This window comes from Coptis chinensis, chromosome 8 (assembly GCF_015680905.1).
Source record: "Coptis chinensis isolate HL-2020 chromosome 8, ASM1568090v1, whole genome shotgun sequence".
NCBI lineage: Eukaryota > Viridiplantae > Streptophyta > Magnoliopsida > Ranunculales > Ranunculaceae > Coptis > Coptis chinensis.
In genome coordinates this window covers 65,490,896-65,508,305 of record NC_141463.1, presented here as the reverse complement: position 1 = coordinate 65,508,305, position 17,410 = coordinate 65,490,896, and the positions used below count along the sequence as shown (strand labels likewise).

Below are 17,410 nucleotides of genomic sequence, written 5' to 3'. Positions count from 1 at the left end.
ACAAACATTTAAAACTAAAAAACTACACAAGTTTCTCTTCAAACCTATTTTAGATATTTAATTACTCTGTCATCGAATACGAATCTGAAATTGAAAGTACGGTACTCAAAATGCAGACCTATATTCAGGAATGATCATCGAAACAAAGACATAAAAAGTTGCAAAATGTGATTTTCCCTTTTCTTAAATTTGTCTTTAAGTTGAAGTGTATATGGAGAGTTGGGGATGGTGAGTAGACAAAACAGTTAAATGAGGAGTCACAGGAACAACATAAAGATAATAGTTGATACTCTAGGTGAATCCCACGTGCACTCACCTTCATTTGATGACCAACTCTATCTTATCTTGTTTGTTTAGAGCCTGCTCACCAATGCCAAAAAGTGGCTTAATTTCGATTACTTGATGGAGTAACACCTCATTTCACCCTGTACCTTTAGCCCGATTAGTTTTCCTATATTAGTGACAGAATAAAAGAACCAAAAAAGGAGATTACTTATAGGTTGATACACAAATATTACCCGAGCGATATTCGAACATTCCCACAAAATAATATACCAAAGTTGCAGGCAATAGATAAGATTAATTTGGGAATGGGAGAGCGGGGTATTGGTCAGGAACGGATAAGACAAACGGTTCTCTTTTTTTATTTTCTTTTTTCTACTTTGTTCAACTTTATAGTCATGTGGGAATACTTTAAATTATTAGCAAAGAAGAGCAAAATGAAAGTGGTCGTCTATTTTTTTTTATTTGGGGGGTGGTTTGGTCTTGGGTGGACTGGTCGCTGGTACACTGAAAGCTCAAATGAAGAATTATCATATATGGTTTCATTCACATATTCAGTTGCTTGCTCTACACCGCCATGAATCTATGTGGCAACACTGCCGGATTAATGTAATTACCTAAATCTAATTTATTGTTGCACAAGAGAGAAAAAAAAATGATCTAATAACAAACTTGAAAATCTTGGAACTTGTAGTATACTTATCACAATTAAAACTTTATTATTATATCATATATGTAAACAACAAAGTCATATACTAGATGCATGGTGCTCGTAGAGTTTGTTTTTTCAGTTCTAATCAAATGGCCGCTAAGCCTTGAAGCCTAACTTATTTCACATTTGAATCCGATATGTCACATACACATTTTCTTTGTGAGGATCCAAAATATCATTCAATATAGATAGTTGTTTATTTATTGGAAAAAAAAAAAACAATCCATTGTGGTATACATAGTTTGGAGGATAGATAGAGAAGAAAGAGAAAGAGAAACAGAGAATTGAGTGTTTCCAGTCCATCATTTAATTTATCTTTTTCATTTTGTTTTTTAGTTTTTTTAATTTATTTAATTATTTATGATATAAGCAATGGCTTTGCCCCTTGTGTTTTTAGTCAAATTTTCTTCACCTCCTTGGACAAATTTATCGACTAAAAAACCATTTTACACAAGTCTATTCCTGGTTTATGAAAAAATGTTTTTGATTTACTCCTTTTCCATATAGATTCCGATTCAATTATAGGTCACATATTTCTCACTTCATGTCTCTTATTCTCAACTGTAAAAAAAAATCTCAAATCTTAAACTTTCTAATACAATTACCTTTAGCAATAATAAATGCGAGAGTTATGGTCCTTGTAGGCCACAAGTATTCCTTATTTAATTAACAATATTTATTTAAAAAAAAATACTTGTTGTGGCCCGAGGACATTTTTTAGACTAAAATGTAGTTTTAAATCGAAGCCTTAAAAAGTTAATAGTTAGGGCCTGCTTGATAACCTATTTTCCCGCTGGCAAATCAACATTTTCCCACTTAAAAGGGTATTTGCCGCTGCTTGTTGTTATATTTCCAACCGGCAAAAAGAAAAGAGATTTGCCGGCAAAACAGTCGCGTGACCGAATTTCGATTTCAAAGCAGGAAAAATATATCCATATGGGAGCTGGATAAATTTTGAAAGGAAAATCGATCTAAATTTTGCCAGAGGAAAATGCTTGCGTCAATCAATCCTAGTCTGTGACAAACCCATTTGCTTCTCTCCCTTAATTTCAATTTAGTTGACTGTGATTTCTAGTCCAGATTTGAGGATTTCCTCATCTCTTTCTTCGTTCTTCGTCACTCTCCTTTTCCTCGCATTCGAAGAGGTAAGGTTTGTTCGAATTTTTGCGACTTTCATTTTCTTTATTTATTTTAATGAATTGAGTTGATTTAGTTGATAATTATTGTGTTTTGAGGCTTGGGTGTCTTTGATTTGGTTGGTTTATGTAGTTAATTGAAATGGGCGTTTGATTGTTTCGCTAGTTAGAAGATTGTTCGAGTGATAATGATCATTTTGTTAATTTGGGGCTCGAATAGATTTGATTATAGATTGTTGTGTTTGAGAAAAAAATGTTGATTTTATTCCTTTCTTCAATGAAAGCTAGATTCACTATGGAAGAACTAGTTCGTGTTTGTGTGCTTGGTAAGTCGGTATAAGTTTTGAGAAAAATAAATCCTCTCTCCAGAAAGCTTGGCTGGTGTGTCATATTCCACTATATATTCTTCCTGCAAATTGATAAATGAATATAAATATCAATTTCTTTGTCATATTTATTTGTTTTATTAGTTTGATTACTTGTTAAATTTGAAGTTTGATTAGTTTCACATATGTTAAAAACTTAGTAGTTGATCGATCTTCTGTTCTTTCTTATTACCTGATCACTTTCACCTACTTTGGTATTACTACTGGTGCTGGTGTAGTTAAGAAAATAGTAGTAGTATTACTGACCTGCAGATTGAAACCTAGCTTAGAGTAGTAGTAGTAGTGCTAGTATTATTGTTTTGGTGTGTGTCAGCGTTTAAAACTAATTGATTACGGTCTAGCTAAGATTAATGTAAATGTTGCTATGTATTTTTGAGTGTTCTGATTGTACATGATACTGGATGCAGGTCCTTTGTTCTAAAAGAGTTGGTATCATTTTTTCTACCAATACAACCCAAATGCAGCAGTATGGGGCAACATAATGGGGTCACTTTCGTTTCGAAAAGACCTGATCAAGTGGTGGTGATGTGATAGTGTGTGTAGTTTGGTGTGGTAGTATGGACTGGTGTGCATTGAGTGGATGGGTGTTGGTTCTGTCGTTGGTTCCAGGTGCTGCTGATGCTGCCAAGTGTTGTTACTGGCATGTGGGGTTATAGATGATACTGATGTGGTCACTTTTGTTATTGTTTTTGTGTTTGGTTGCATTTGCTACAAGCCTTCAGCCATTTAAAAAAGGATTGGTGAAAAAGGTGAAGGAAAAAGAGGTTTAGAATGTCATTGTATTTTGTCTTCTGATGTGTTGCAAGTCGCAAGTATAATCGGGTCATGTTATCGCATGGGATAGAGCATGAGATGAAATTAACACAACCTAGACTAGCTTTGATGGAGGTGGTAAGACTCAAAATGATCATCAAGTTTTTTTCTTCATCGTCGCAATTAAAGGATTTGATCGGTAGAATATTGAACATGCACATAGCAGAAAACATGAGAGAAGAAAAGGCTCAATCAGTCAGTTGTTCAAGCAGCTTCTGAATTCTTTGGTAGCCTTTGAAATTTGATCAGTGTGTCATTAGCCTATCTGATTTCATTCCCTAAGACAAGCTAAGTTAAAAGTTCAAGTGATCTTTTGTCACTGAGGTTAATTACGAGGAAAGCACATTCTGAACTTCTGATTCACTTGCGTCTTTTAGTTTCGCTACTGCATTTTAGTAATTCATACCCGAATTTTTCTATCAGAATTCACACAGGCCAGGTGATAGGAACACTCATAGGAGGTCTCGGGATTACAACCAACTATGTGGCTGAAACAGTTGATGGCGAATGAGACGCTTTCTCTGAATGGGCAATGATGTGGGTTTTAAAGCGGGCAAAAATACATCACACTCTATTACTTCCAGGTGAATCACATTACTTTGTGACTTTGGGGGATATCCGTCCAAGGAGTGTGCCTCCAAATTGATCCAGGTGCTTCTCCATTACACGGATCACAATGGTGGGTGTCTTTCGATACTGGATCCCGTGGACAGCAATTCATCGAAAAAGAATATGACATTGTGAAATCTGCAATGCAAGCACACTTTCGGCTTTTCATTTGGAGCAAGTACCTGGAATGTTTGATTTATGTTACCTAAACCGAAATCAGCAAAGACTTCCATATCCGTGTATGACATTCCATTTTCATGGGGCAGATTTAGAACTTGGTCCTACCCAATTATTCCTGCGAACTCTAGACGGATTCTGCTTCATATATATAGTTGGTTTCCATGATCATGAATTTTTTTTTCTGTTCTCATTGGAAGTTATATGCAAACCCGCATGTGGGGGTTATGTTACTGCTGCAAGGTGTTGTAGGTGGTATTTTGTGTTTTAGGCGATAGTGTGTTGTGTGGTGCAGGTGGTGTGTGCTAGTGTCTGTTGCAGGTGGTGCGGTGTGTGTGTGACTATGTGGGCTGCTGATGTGCATGAGTACACATTTCCAGTCAACAGTTCATATGTGAGAATCATAAATATTGAATCGTCGTGTCTCAGATCTGACATTCATTCAAGGATCCACATCAATGTGCATTTTGGAATTTATTGTTCTTGACAAGGGAGATGGAGTTAGTTTACCAATCAGAAATAATTGTAATGTGAAAATAGTTTACTAATCTAGCGTTAGGTGGAACAAAGTGAGGAAAATTGTCATTATTTCTATGAAAAAAAAAATATCATTCAGTGGATACTTAAGTTGGGAGGAAATGTTAGCAACAGGACTCGCAACAGAAATCTTGCAATTCTTTTCTTTTGCAAATTAATAGTCCGTTTATCTTTATCATTTTGCTTTTCTGCAAACAGACCAATTTAATTAGTTCAACTAGTCTTTAGGAAAGGCAGAGTCATCGTGTTTTTAGTCAAACAGTATGATCTTCAAGCAAAAAAAAAAGTATGATCTAAAATTATCGACAATCTGAACCAATGGTTAAATGAAAATTGTTGAAGATTAACCTTTCCATATGGATTCTGAGAAATGAATGAGTTCAACTAGAGTTGAATTGATCAAAGTAAAATTATTTGCTGATGGCAAATTTTGTGTTACAAGCATCGGCAAACTTGGCAAAACATTTGCCAACATTTTAAAATTGATACAAAATGTATAAACAAGCAATGGCAAAAATTGGTTTTCCTACTAGGTATATTCTTATTTAATTAAAATTTTTTTTTAAAAAAAAATTATTTGCCCACTATATTTTTAGACTAAAATGGAGTTTTAAATCAAGCATGCCCTTAATAGTTAGTTGTTGAGGAACGGTTTTCATAAAGACAACACCTCTAAATTTGATATGGACACCAACTATGACAACTATGGGTTTTTTACCCAAAAAAACAAAACAAAAAATTACAACCGCCGCCTCCACCAATCACTCCACATTTTTCTTTCTCATTAATTTATTTTCAATTGAATGCAAACAAGAAAATATGTTTTATTTGCATGTAGAGAAAGAAAAAAAAAAAATAATGAATTAAAGGGTTGTTGATGATGTCTCTCAACTAAAACAATAATGTTTTGTCATATATAGAACGTGTTCAAACACAAATTGATACCAATCAGATTGTCATTTACAACAATTTGTTATTTAGAGTTGATGCGATTATCCCAAAAAATTGGTTGAGTTAAAAAAGAGATGAGGAATGATAGTATTGTTGGTACAACAAAGATAATGGTAACAATGACAATGATGATTGATTGGAAATTGGTGTCTTTATACCTACTAAAGGGCCTATTTGTGGATAATTTAAGCCCGACTAGTGATTGGGCTTGGGCTCGTTCGCTTAGGCCTCAACCCTTTAAAAAGAATCTGCCAAGAATGTTCGTGGGCTTCTCAAATGGTCCATTTTGTTAAACGGACCGTCACAAAACCCGACCCAAATATAACTAAAATATGGCGGGAAAGAAAGAAATTGTACAAGCTTGTTTATAGTAGTAGTCTTGTAGTTTACACTGTTGTAGATGTCAAAATGTGAATCAAGAAATCCCTTTGTTTTGTTTTCGTGATTGCACACCAATTGTTTGTTCAATTTGTGAAAATGAAGATTAAGTTACCATTTCGTCTCTTTATTTGATTTTAACAAGTAATTGTTACTTGATGATGTTAAATATATAGCACATTTTATGGTTAGAATACAGTGGGGGCAAAGAGGAGTCTCCCCAAGTCACCAAAAGAGCAACTACATCTTCTGCTCCTTCCAAAATCAAAAGAAAGTTAACCCTCTGAGAAAATGGCAAAGGAAGAAGAGAAATACAAGGGTTTTGGGGGATGGGGAAGCTCATGAAGACTTAGATATTCACCTTCTTATTTCTGCATTCCTTGCTTTGATGCAGCACTGTTTGATTCAGCCGGAGGTGGTGATAATAGAAAGCGTAGGAGGAAGTATGTCTGCTCTCTCTCTCTTTATTTTTATTTTTTATTTATTTATAAAGGGAACAATTGGGTTAGAGTTGGTTCATCTGATATTTCTATTGAGCTGTTATACTAACCTGTATGTTTTTCTGCTTAGGACAAGTGAAACATCCACACAGCAGAAGGAAAATGCGGAGCAAGAATTGCTTATGAAAGGACCTGGAGGACCTGGAACTTTTCCACTTGAGAGGTTGTTGGCCATATTTCTGTGTATTACTTCAGTGACAGAAGATTATGCCGAGGAAGAGCCGCAAGAGGTTGACGCAATCGAAAGTGGGGATACTGGGCTAATGTCTGATGTTCTACTGCAAATATCGACTCTCTGCAATGCTAATAATATTATCATCAAAGGAGGAAACTGCCCTTTGGAAACTTCATCTAGGTACCAATCCACTGTGAGCGAGGAAATGGCTTTGAAGGTGATCATCATATCTCGTTATGTTTTAAGTTTCACCAAACATCTCTTCAACTTTACAATAAAATGATTTGTAGGTGGCAAGGAGTGTCAATTTCCCTTTGCCCAAGTATCTGTATCGAAGATGAATGTTGTGATGGGCTCTTGTCCAGAATTTAATAATATACTCCAAGGATGTGAGCAATTTAAAAGAGATTCGACTGCCTAACTGCTAAATAGTTGAAAGGAATGTTCTCATCTGCCATGCCATACTCCATCCTTCTTTAAGAAACTGGTCAGATTGGTTGAATGGCGTTCCAAGTTGACTGATTCTTTTGGCTTCCATGAGTGGTCGGCTCCTCTGAATGGTTCGTTGATTACAGCTTAGCTCGTGTTTCTTCATCCTTTCAAGTGCTTGCGGACGGATCTGCAAACGGATTAAAACTCATTCCAAGCAATCAATAAAAATGCGTGATCACTCTGGATTTGTTCATTGAACGTTCTATGTAATCAGAATAGCAAGAGTATTAGTTTCTCGTCACAGTTGTTCTTTGCGGCATATAGTCTGTTGTTTCCTAATATTCGCTATACTTATGATTTATGATTGCACTCTCATTCCGTTCTAGCTAGACTTTTCAAAATTTTCTCATACTTTAACTAGAAATCGTACCCCTCTTAGGTTGCATCGGGCTTGCTGAAATATTATGAACTTTATAACCAGAAGTCCAAAGCCAAATCCAGTTAGTCAGTTCAGACTTCAGAATGAGTTACAGTCAAAGGGTAGAAGACGCACGCATAATTTGCCATCTACATTTCCAAACTTACAGACTTTTTTCATTTTAACAAGCTAAGAGCCGTATTTGAAGCAGTATGTCCCGAAATGGCAAAATTCAGACTTTCTTCCCTTTGTAAAGTCGGGTACGTGCGTGTGGAGAAAAATGTCTTTATCTTAAGGTGACAGTGACAGTGACAGTCAAAACAGAACCAATTATATGGTGTGATGGTTGTCATTCACACTCCCACAAGAAGATTTGTCCCGAGTAGAGTTGTGCAAAAAAAATCATCTCCGTAACCGTGTCTTCTGAAGAGAAGATCACCATCTGTTCACTATATGTCTATATGTGTATTCTAACCACTTTTTCTCTATTTCACAGGGTGGAATTCAGCCGGTACATAATAATACAAGAAGCCAAAACCAAATTCCGTACACACCCACAACAAGTTCAATGCAGTGCCGCATGATCAAAACTAAACACTAACTATTGGTTTCATGTTTACTGGGTCAAACTAGTCTACACAAGATTCAGCCATATGAAAGCATCTACCAGATGTCTAGCTAAGTACAACTTTGCTCAATCAATCATCTTCCTCGGGTGCCTCTTTTAGCCACTGCAGCCAAATTCAACAGATACTGAGTCAATATAGGTACTACCAAAATAAGAAGGAAAAGATTGAAGGAAATAGCCACTTACTGATAAAAACATTATTGAAATCTGTTAAAATTTAAGTATTCTAAAGGCTATAGAACATTGCCATTGGAACAGCGGTATTATAGGATGGATAATAACTAAATATACAAAACAAAATAACGCCAACCAGAATAAATGTTTCGGACTGCTTTAGAAAAACTTTATCTGATTCATCTGCCCCTTCTTTCTCCGAGGCCCACGAGATAATGGCATCTTCTGATAAAATGTCTTTATCATAGAGGAGATGCAAAATCTAGAAATGAAATTTATAAAACATCATTCAGTAAGAAAGCAATATTTTGAAAATTTCAACGTTCTTCATGCAAGATATCAAGGAACTACCGAAGTAGGATTACTTATTAAGAACATTTTATAACAAAAAAGAAAAGAATTTGCACTCAGGTTATTGAGTTAGTCAGAACCATAATTTGTCCACCTCAAGGGAAAAAAAAACATAAAACGGAACAAGCAAAGAAAAACTTTAAAAGGACAGAAATTTATCAACCAGTGGAAGGCAGAACTTTTTATGTGCATACCTCATATTCTCTTGAACAGTAAATTTAGCCACAAAACATTTCTCAAACCTCTACATGCCTCATATTCTTCTAAACAAGAAATTCAACAATAAAACGTTTTCCTCAAAACTCTACAAAATTGGTAATGATACAAACTAGGAACCTAACACATGGACTAGTGCTCTGCAAACAGTTACAAAATCTTACTTATGAATTCTTCCGATATGCTACGAGACAATTTTTGGTTCTAGACAGGAACAAGGCAGTCACATAGATATTCATCTTTAAGTTATGATGCTTACTTGTGCAAATAATGGTGCAAATTCTTTGGTAGACTCCACGCACATTTCTTCAAACTTGATTACCACTTCGATCTGCAACAAAACCAAACAGACAAGTTATCCTAAAATAAATATTTTGAACTATATTATCATCCACATGGGAATAGATATCCTCAGAATTCAGACTTGGAGAAAACAAATGTATGTTGAAGACATGAACAACAAAGTTTATATACTACTAGAATATGCCCCATGCCTTAAAGGCACTCATCGGCGCGCCTTCTGCACGCTTTAGATTGAAAGAAAATGTTGTCACCCAGTTTTCATAATAGGATATTTTAAAAAGTCTCCAAACTTAATCAGTTTTCATCCAAGTACGGTGAAGACCCAGGTTCGACTTCTACAGGCCAAACAATATTTTTTAGTTGAATTCTTAATGAGAATAAAATGGAAAACTGGTCTGTTAACGAAATCCAAAGCCAAGATTACATGTTCATGGAACGGCTGATATAACTGGTCTGAACTACTTTAGCGAAGAAATACACTCTGAACAAATGTTAATTAAAACCGCCGAAAACACGAATCCCAAGGAATATGAACACACAGCAGCCATTCATTGGTGATCAAAATCAATCTGGACCGTCCTTTGTCTTTGCCTAAATGTTATTTTGTCTTTTAGTGCCAGAAAAAAGCGTATATTGTTACATATATTTCTTCTTATAGTTTTGGAATTTGAGAGTAAATCATTCCCTACTTTTTGAAAATATGATTCTTCAATGGAAATTGTACATTCCAAATATGGAAATCCCAGTATATGACACCGATATTTCAAGTGTTGTGTTGGCATTTTACATTTTTCTATATAGCAAATTGGATGCCATGAATTTTGTTAGGGAAGAATCTGAAATACGATATTCTATGTCGAATCCTGAAATCTTGGCACATTTCGGGAATTCGCTAAGAATCGCGGTATTTATGTCTGTGACAGAAACTATACTTTGTAGTTTATTCACTGATAGAAACTAATCCAGTTTACTGAATATTCAGATGCTACAAACCTCCTCATCTTCTGTTTGTAGGTAATGCTTCAAAAGACCTCCCTATTTTGTTATGACACGGACAGCATTTCCATACAGTTCACCTGAAAGGGAAATAAGAGACAAGTTGGCAGATACTAACAGTTGCTATCAACATAAAGTGGTTGAGAACATGGCCAGAAAAGCTAAAGAATGTTATGACAATAAGACACTTCTCTTACGTCCTATTAGCATGTTATTTCGATTCCACTCAAATATAAAAGTCTTTTTTCCTTATATTGTATAGTTATAATGATTTTCACATCAAACATGTAAGAGGTTCACAATATGTTATGCCACTAAGCCTCCATTTGAAGATGGAAAATATTTGGACTCCTCGATTCCGGGTTGGTGCAAAATCTGATATCATGTGGTTTTTTCTCTGGGATCCTTCACAAGCAAAGAAGAGGCCATGGATTTATGATATCTAGTGATCCTATGTGGTATCTACTTGGTGCAGGCAGTGGTCTGATCTGCAACTAACAAGAAATCTTGTGCAAGTAACAGCTTTTTATATTTATATATATCATGCAAATTGATTCTAAATAGATTCTAAACTGACATGGTTTTCATTATGAAGCTATTCAACAATTTTTTTCTTTTTCTCCTTCATTTCTTTTTACAAACATAGTAACATGTATGTCAGCTAGCAGAATGTAGATACATGGAAACCTACGCCAAAAAGAAAGAAATCTAATCAAACAGAAGACTTACTATTGGCCACATGTGGGGTTTCTATTGCCGATCTCATAACTGAATAAAATATAGCTCCAGCACAACCAAGGTTGACATGTTGTATGATAACCTAAAGTAGAGAAGCCATGTCAGTGCATCACTCTCAACCAAAAGTAAATAGAAGAACAGTTCGTACGACTGTACATAAATAAATCACGACTTAACGTCCAGCACCACTTAACAAGTAATTGAGTAAAGAAACATACTATAACCTGTAATCTGAACCTAATCAACTGTTAGAACATACACAGTAAATAAAAAGTGTGAATTACTTCAATTAGCACTTTTGTAAGAGTATACATGCTCCAACATATTATGTTCATGTCAACTCAAAAATGGAAGGATAAAGATAACTGGCCATTGAGGCGTGTTAAGACCAAGTACCGAAGAGGAATCCAATAAATAGCAACTACCAATATAGAATATCAGGAGTCGTGTATATATATACTCTAGGACAGGGTAAACATTGTGAAAGGAATGACAAAGCAAATCTCTCAATTTATAGGAACATTTTTTTGCATGCCATTGATATTGATCGCTATCTGAATTCATACTTCTTAGAACATGTATATATGGATATAGGCTCAACTTATACGAAGCTATGGCTTTACAACAAATTGAATTGTTCAACCAAACTTTAGATCTGCAATAAGGTTTGTTTTTACGTTGTTCACAGATTCAAGCTCAAGTCTGGTGGTTAGTTAAGGATAGCAGCTGAGCACAAATATCTGTTGATCCCCAGTAACAGTAATGTATAAAGTGTGTCAGTAAAAGCTAGCACTTTAAGCTACATGTCCAAGCTTGTTACTCAAAAAACTCCCATGTCAGAAATTATTCCTTGTCTTCACAACTTTCTAATCGTTCATCATATCCAGCAAAGTGTAATATAAAAGCAGTGGTGTTACCCAACTGGAAGATAAACTACAATGATAAAGCTTGCAAAACACAGGAATATATGGAACATACCTAAGTGAATTAACGTCAATGATCACATGGTCTTGCTCAATATTTTCATGAACAGCCCTTAGAAAAGTTGCTTCAACCTAAACATTATAAACATTAAAGAGATAAAGAGATAAAGACGAGATTTTTAGTATTTAATTCAAGGTATTAGCTCTGCACTAGTGCGATAATCACCTCTTTCTCAAAATCAACAGAATCCTCTTTGCAATCGTCAGTATCTGAGTTAACAATATCAGAATCAGGTATCAACTCTCCAGATGTTGGAAGAACACTTCCATCTTGAGTCAGTAAATCCAAGTCAGCTTGAGCAGCATCCATGAGGTCTATAAGTTTATCTGCAGGAATGGGTGCAATTGAATGTCTCCATTCTTCTTCATGGCCTCCTTCACAAACCGACCAAATGTAACCAAGTCCTGAATTGCCAACCTCAAAATTGATAGTTCAAAGTAAATAAGCTCAGGTGTACAAGATTAACGGTGGATGATGGTTTACACAAATAAAACAGAGCATAGCCTTTGGTGGAACTGGGAGCCAAATTTGAAAAGCATATACAAGCGAAACTGAAATGTAAAGGAGTTATTGTTTGAAGCTCAACTCTCTTATTCATGCCATCTACAATAGACATGTTTGGACATAGAAAGATAGTTGCAATTCTAACACATTTCTTTTTACCTATAATCACAAACCTGTAACACCCCAGTCCCCAGATCTTAAAATAGATCATTTAAGACCCAAGATGCACTATCCCTAAAATAAAGAGACATGACATTTCACAAATAATATTCTCCAAGTCTAATAATTTATTCCAAATCTCATAATTCAAATAATGACGGTTCAACATAACTTAAATTCCCAAAACATTGATATTATTACCCAAATAAACTCCAAATAAATAATGCTTACTCTTACAACCAACTATGAATGAATCAATAGAAAAACCTACTACTATTCCTACTAAGTCCAACTCTGAATTCCCGCTATCCACGAATTCCACAATCCCATGAGCGTAACGTGAAAGCGTACTAATCTGAAAAACATAATAAAAAGGGAGAAGAAAAAAAAGAGTGAGCTTCCAAGAAACCCAATGAATCACTGCTAAAGAAAACATGGATTGAAAGGATAACAATACATTGAAATTGCCAATTTTCCTTAAAACATATAACATGCAGAAACCATACAATTATTATATGAGATCTTTATTCTAAAAATGTGAACACCATGTCGACTTAACCGCCCGACAATGACGTTACTATTGGGTCGACTTTCGCATCTGCTCAACCAAACATTCCTTGACGTGTGCACTGACGTCAATACCACGTGGATCCAGTGTTCCTTTTGGGTCTTTCACCCTAGGGATATCAACACCCTTCTTAAGTTCCGAGTATAAACTCAATTCCGGTCACATATCAAGAAATAATAAAACATTTACCCATGAATTTCCAAAGGAAATTTAAAGCCACATTCACACATTTTGTTAAACAACATACAACTGTGTATAAATTCCATGCATCCTTGTGAATGTATTAAAATCCGGAAAATTAATCATAGTTATAAAAATACTCTTTTAGCAGTCGAAAATCATATTTCCGATATGACAATGAAATTGTATTATAAAGCCAGCAGTACTACAATTTCAAATAATTCTTTGAACCTATATAGAATGATAGAAGTAACGTTCTTTCTAAGTAACTGAAAGTAAGAAAGGTGTAGAACTCACCTTGGCAATACTAGCAATATGATTTCAAGAGTGCTTATACGTAGTGCTGACAACATGAGCAAAAGAACTAAGCCTTTCTTGTGAAAACTTCCACAAACAGTCCTTGTGTATTGTGCGTCCACACTAGAGATATGTTTCTAGTATATATATCTTTTTGAGTGAGCTCCTTATCGACCAAAACCCTTACTCACCATTACTTGATTATCTCCTATATTTTCTCTAACTAACACCCTGTATGTACGACCCCATATTCTTTTTCAGTTAAGTTTTGAAGTCTCCCAAGTTATTAAGACTATTAGTCTTGAGACTAGTTCAACTCTTTAGCAACACTTCACTCACGTGTAACCCACTAAGGTTCTCCTCATATTCTTAAAACTTATAATACCCTGACACCATCAGTTATAACTATATGCTAATAAAAACAATAAGAACAAAGTTAGTCCAGGATATTACAAAACCAATTTCTACTGTGGTGGGCATGCTAATCTTCTTTGTATCGTTCCAATTTTAACGGATGTCCCCGAAGGGACAAAGGAGATAAATGGTTCGCACAAACAAATTCTTCCACTGAAAGTTGAACTCAGGACCTCCCGCTTACTAAGCGGACGCTCTAACCAACTTAGAAAAAAAAAGGCATGTCTTTTAAAACATAATTCATTTTTAAATAATGCTTGGATTTTGGAATGGTTGTGTAGATAGTAAAGGTTGCTACCTGAGAAGAGTCGGATGGCTTGGATGTTGATTGTCCATTTGGCATATCGAGCACAGTAGTCACTGCTGCATTTAAAGATTTCAGTAAGTAAAATCCTACGACAGTTAAAGATTTCATTTAAAAACTCTGCCCAGATAAACTAATAGTAAGACTAACAAGCAATTCATGCAAGAGAAAAAGGTAAAACGAAACATAACGTTGGAATATATGAATAAACATAAGACATCATGAAGACCTGTCTTTGCTTAAGAATAGAAGAAAAGAAAATATAAAATTTTAAAAGCTGACAGGTTTTCAACTTTCGAATGGATATCATATATTTTCTGCATTCTCAACCCCCATTGCAAAAACAAGCTGATGTGGTCTAAAATGAAACATGTTGATCCAAGGGCACACTCCATCTCAGACAACCTCCGAAATAAATAAATAAACAAACTGAATAACTATTCGACATAATGACTTTTGTACCGCAACTGAACAAAAAACCATATTGGGAACCACCTAATATTGTGCATAAATACTTGTTTATCCTTGATCATGGCTACTCACAGTTGTTTCGATAGGTGCAATAACAGGACCATCTTATGCATGGACATTGCTTTTACGTGTGTGTGTGTGTGCGTGTGTGTTTGATAAAAGAAGCAACCACTACGGTAATGTTAAAACATATGCTTGCCAAGACCGGCGAACTGTTTCAGCTATTAGACACGGAGCATTAGGATCTTACATTCATTTTCAACAATAGCATTATCTGCGTACTCAAGCTGGATAGGCTGGTGGAGTAATGATGCCTTTGAATAAGCAGGAACAACAAATTGTTGTCCAATTATAACCTAAAAAGACAACATCTGTTAGACGAGAATCACATAGAAATTTGATAATGGGTTCTTAAACCAAGTCCATGATGAATGAAATCCAGCATGGGTTGGAAAAAGAATAATAAGAAACAATTCTTTGATCATAAGTAAATAGTGCAGTACTAGAATAAGAAAGAGGAGGTGATGCCTTACTTTACAATCGTCTTGAATGGTGACATTATTCCAAATATACGAACCTTCAGTTATAGATGTCCCTTTCCCAACTACTGTGCTCGATATCTGATGAAGTCAATTTTTCCAGAACATGACCAAAGGAAAAAACCAAACATCTCAATTACTTATTTCCATCTCACTTGGTGTCACTATAGATCATAGTTTCTAACTACTGTAGTACCAATAACGCCATTTACTGGATAAACTCTTCTTGGGTACAATTTTATTTAAAATGAAACACCTTTTTTCTTTATGCAAGTTCCATACGTTTAATGGGAAGGCCCGTGACTTCGCTCAATGGGCTATAGCCATGGTCAAGGAGGGGAACCTCTTCCAAATAATATTGTACCTGTCCAGGTTTAATATTATGATAAGTATGCAGATTAGCGAAAAAAAAAATAGGATGGTGCTAGTAGAGTTTGTTTTTTCAGTTCTAATCAAATGGCTGCTAAGCCTTGATGTCTAACTTCTTTTACATTTGAATCCTATATATCACATACACATTTTCTTTGTGAGGATCCAAACTATCATTCAATACAGGTAGTTGTTTATTTATTGGGAATATATATATATGTCGTGAGTGATATAGATAGTTTGGACTTTGGAGGATAGATTTAATAGAGGAGACAGAGAGATAATTTAGTGTTTCATGACCATCATTTAATTTACCTTTTCATTTTGTTTTTTTGTTTTTTGTTTTTTGTTTTTTGTTTTTTTATTATTTAGGATATAAGCTATGGTTTTGCCCTTGTACTTTTAGTCAAATTTTCTTCACCTCCTTGTACAAATTTATTGGCTAAAAAAACATTTTAAGTAAGTCTACTCCTGATTTATGAAAAAATGTTTTTGATTTACTCCTTTTTTCATATTGATTCCGATTCAATATAGGTCATCTTTCTCACTCCATGTCTCTTATTCTCAATATAAAAAAACAAATCTTAAATCTTAAATTTTCTAATTTCTCTAGTTCCTCTACTACAATTTGTGATTCCATCAATCACCCACAATCTCGTCATAACACCAAACAAGCAAGTTTTCTCAATTCAATTTCACCAAAAAAATAAAAACAGTTCAATTTCATTTATAGTATCGTGGAATGGAATTGTGAAATGTTGAAAAGATGATTGGATGAGGGTAGCCGACCACTACTGAATGTAATCTTTTACATATTTGCCGAATGCAATAGAGCTCATTAATAACATAAGCTCTTCAATCAAGCAGTACGTACACTTGTAGATATACTTAGATTTGAAGAAAAAAAAACATTTCTAAATATCCAATTATAAAACAAAAGGCAGATAAATTTGACGTGTTATTAACTTATCAAAACACACCCAGACTCACAACTAAAGTGCAAAAGTATATAATTTATTGTTTAATTTCTCCGGCAATCCAAGATTTGCAATGCAAGTCAAGTGTCTAAAAATGTTACACAAGACTTTCAATCGTCTATAGACTTGGACTTCATGGTTTAGCATCGCCTGAATAATTCTGGTAAACGCACGAATCTCATTTTTAATACCAGCCAGAAAGCTTGCAAGTTTAACTTATTATTAATAAACAACAAATAAAAATCATTAAATTCAAATTCTATAAATACTAACCTCCCTGGTTGTTGTTGTTTTATACATCTCTCAACTTCAAATACCCCGAGTCATCCATGATTATTATATCTTCAGGCCTCAAAGACCCATGAAACTTTTGAACTTTTAGAAAGTAACAAAGAGCGTCTTGTACATAGTTATTTGTGTTGACACCAAAACTGGCAACGAGGATGTAGGGGGTGATCTAATGAGGTGTGATTGTGGTATATATTGGCACATCCATAACGGTTTTGGTGATCTTGATATGTCATGCTCGTAGTTCTCATCGATCTATAGTCGGATAACCTAATAAACCTCTCATCATATTCAAAAGTCGATGACTACATTTCAATAGAGAATTAGAGAGATAGAAAATATAATATAAACAGAGACAGATTGAGATGGAAGAAAAAATAGAATATATAAAGTTTTGGGTTGAATAGGTTTCGATTAGTGATTAATGTTTCGAGCATCAAAAAT

The 17,410-nt window shown here is 34.9% G+C and overlaps 1 non-coding gene and 1 pseudogene across 2 annotated transcripts; both read right to left on the bottom strand.

The window, feature by feature from the left end:
* Nucleotides 1–8,001: 8,001 nt before the first annotated feature.
* LOC147482481 (uncharacterized) lies at nt 8,002–15,500 on the bottom strand (annotated as a pseudogene). Its single transcript, XR_015205114.1, has 11 exons — nt 15,327–15,500; nt 15,044–15,149; nt 14,317–14,378; nt 12,831–12,914; nt 12,062–12,313; nt 11,891–11,967; nt 10,904–10,994; nt 10,172–10,254; nt 9,135–9,206; nt 8,445–8,570; nt 8,002–8,237 (listed from the first exon to the last, which is right to left on the bottom strand). The product of XR_015205114.1 is annotated as an uncharacterized LOC147482481 (transcript).
* On the bottom strand, nt 14,036–14,134 carry LOC147482482 (U6 spliceosomal RNA). The gene has a single exon (XR_015207110.1). It is a non-coding gene; the product is annotated as a U6 spliceosomal RNA (small nuclear RNA).
* Nucleotides 15,501–17,410: the final 1,910 nt, after the last annotated feature.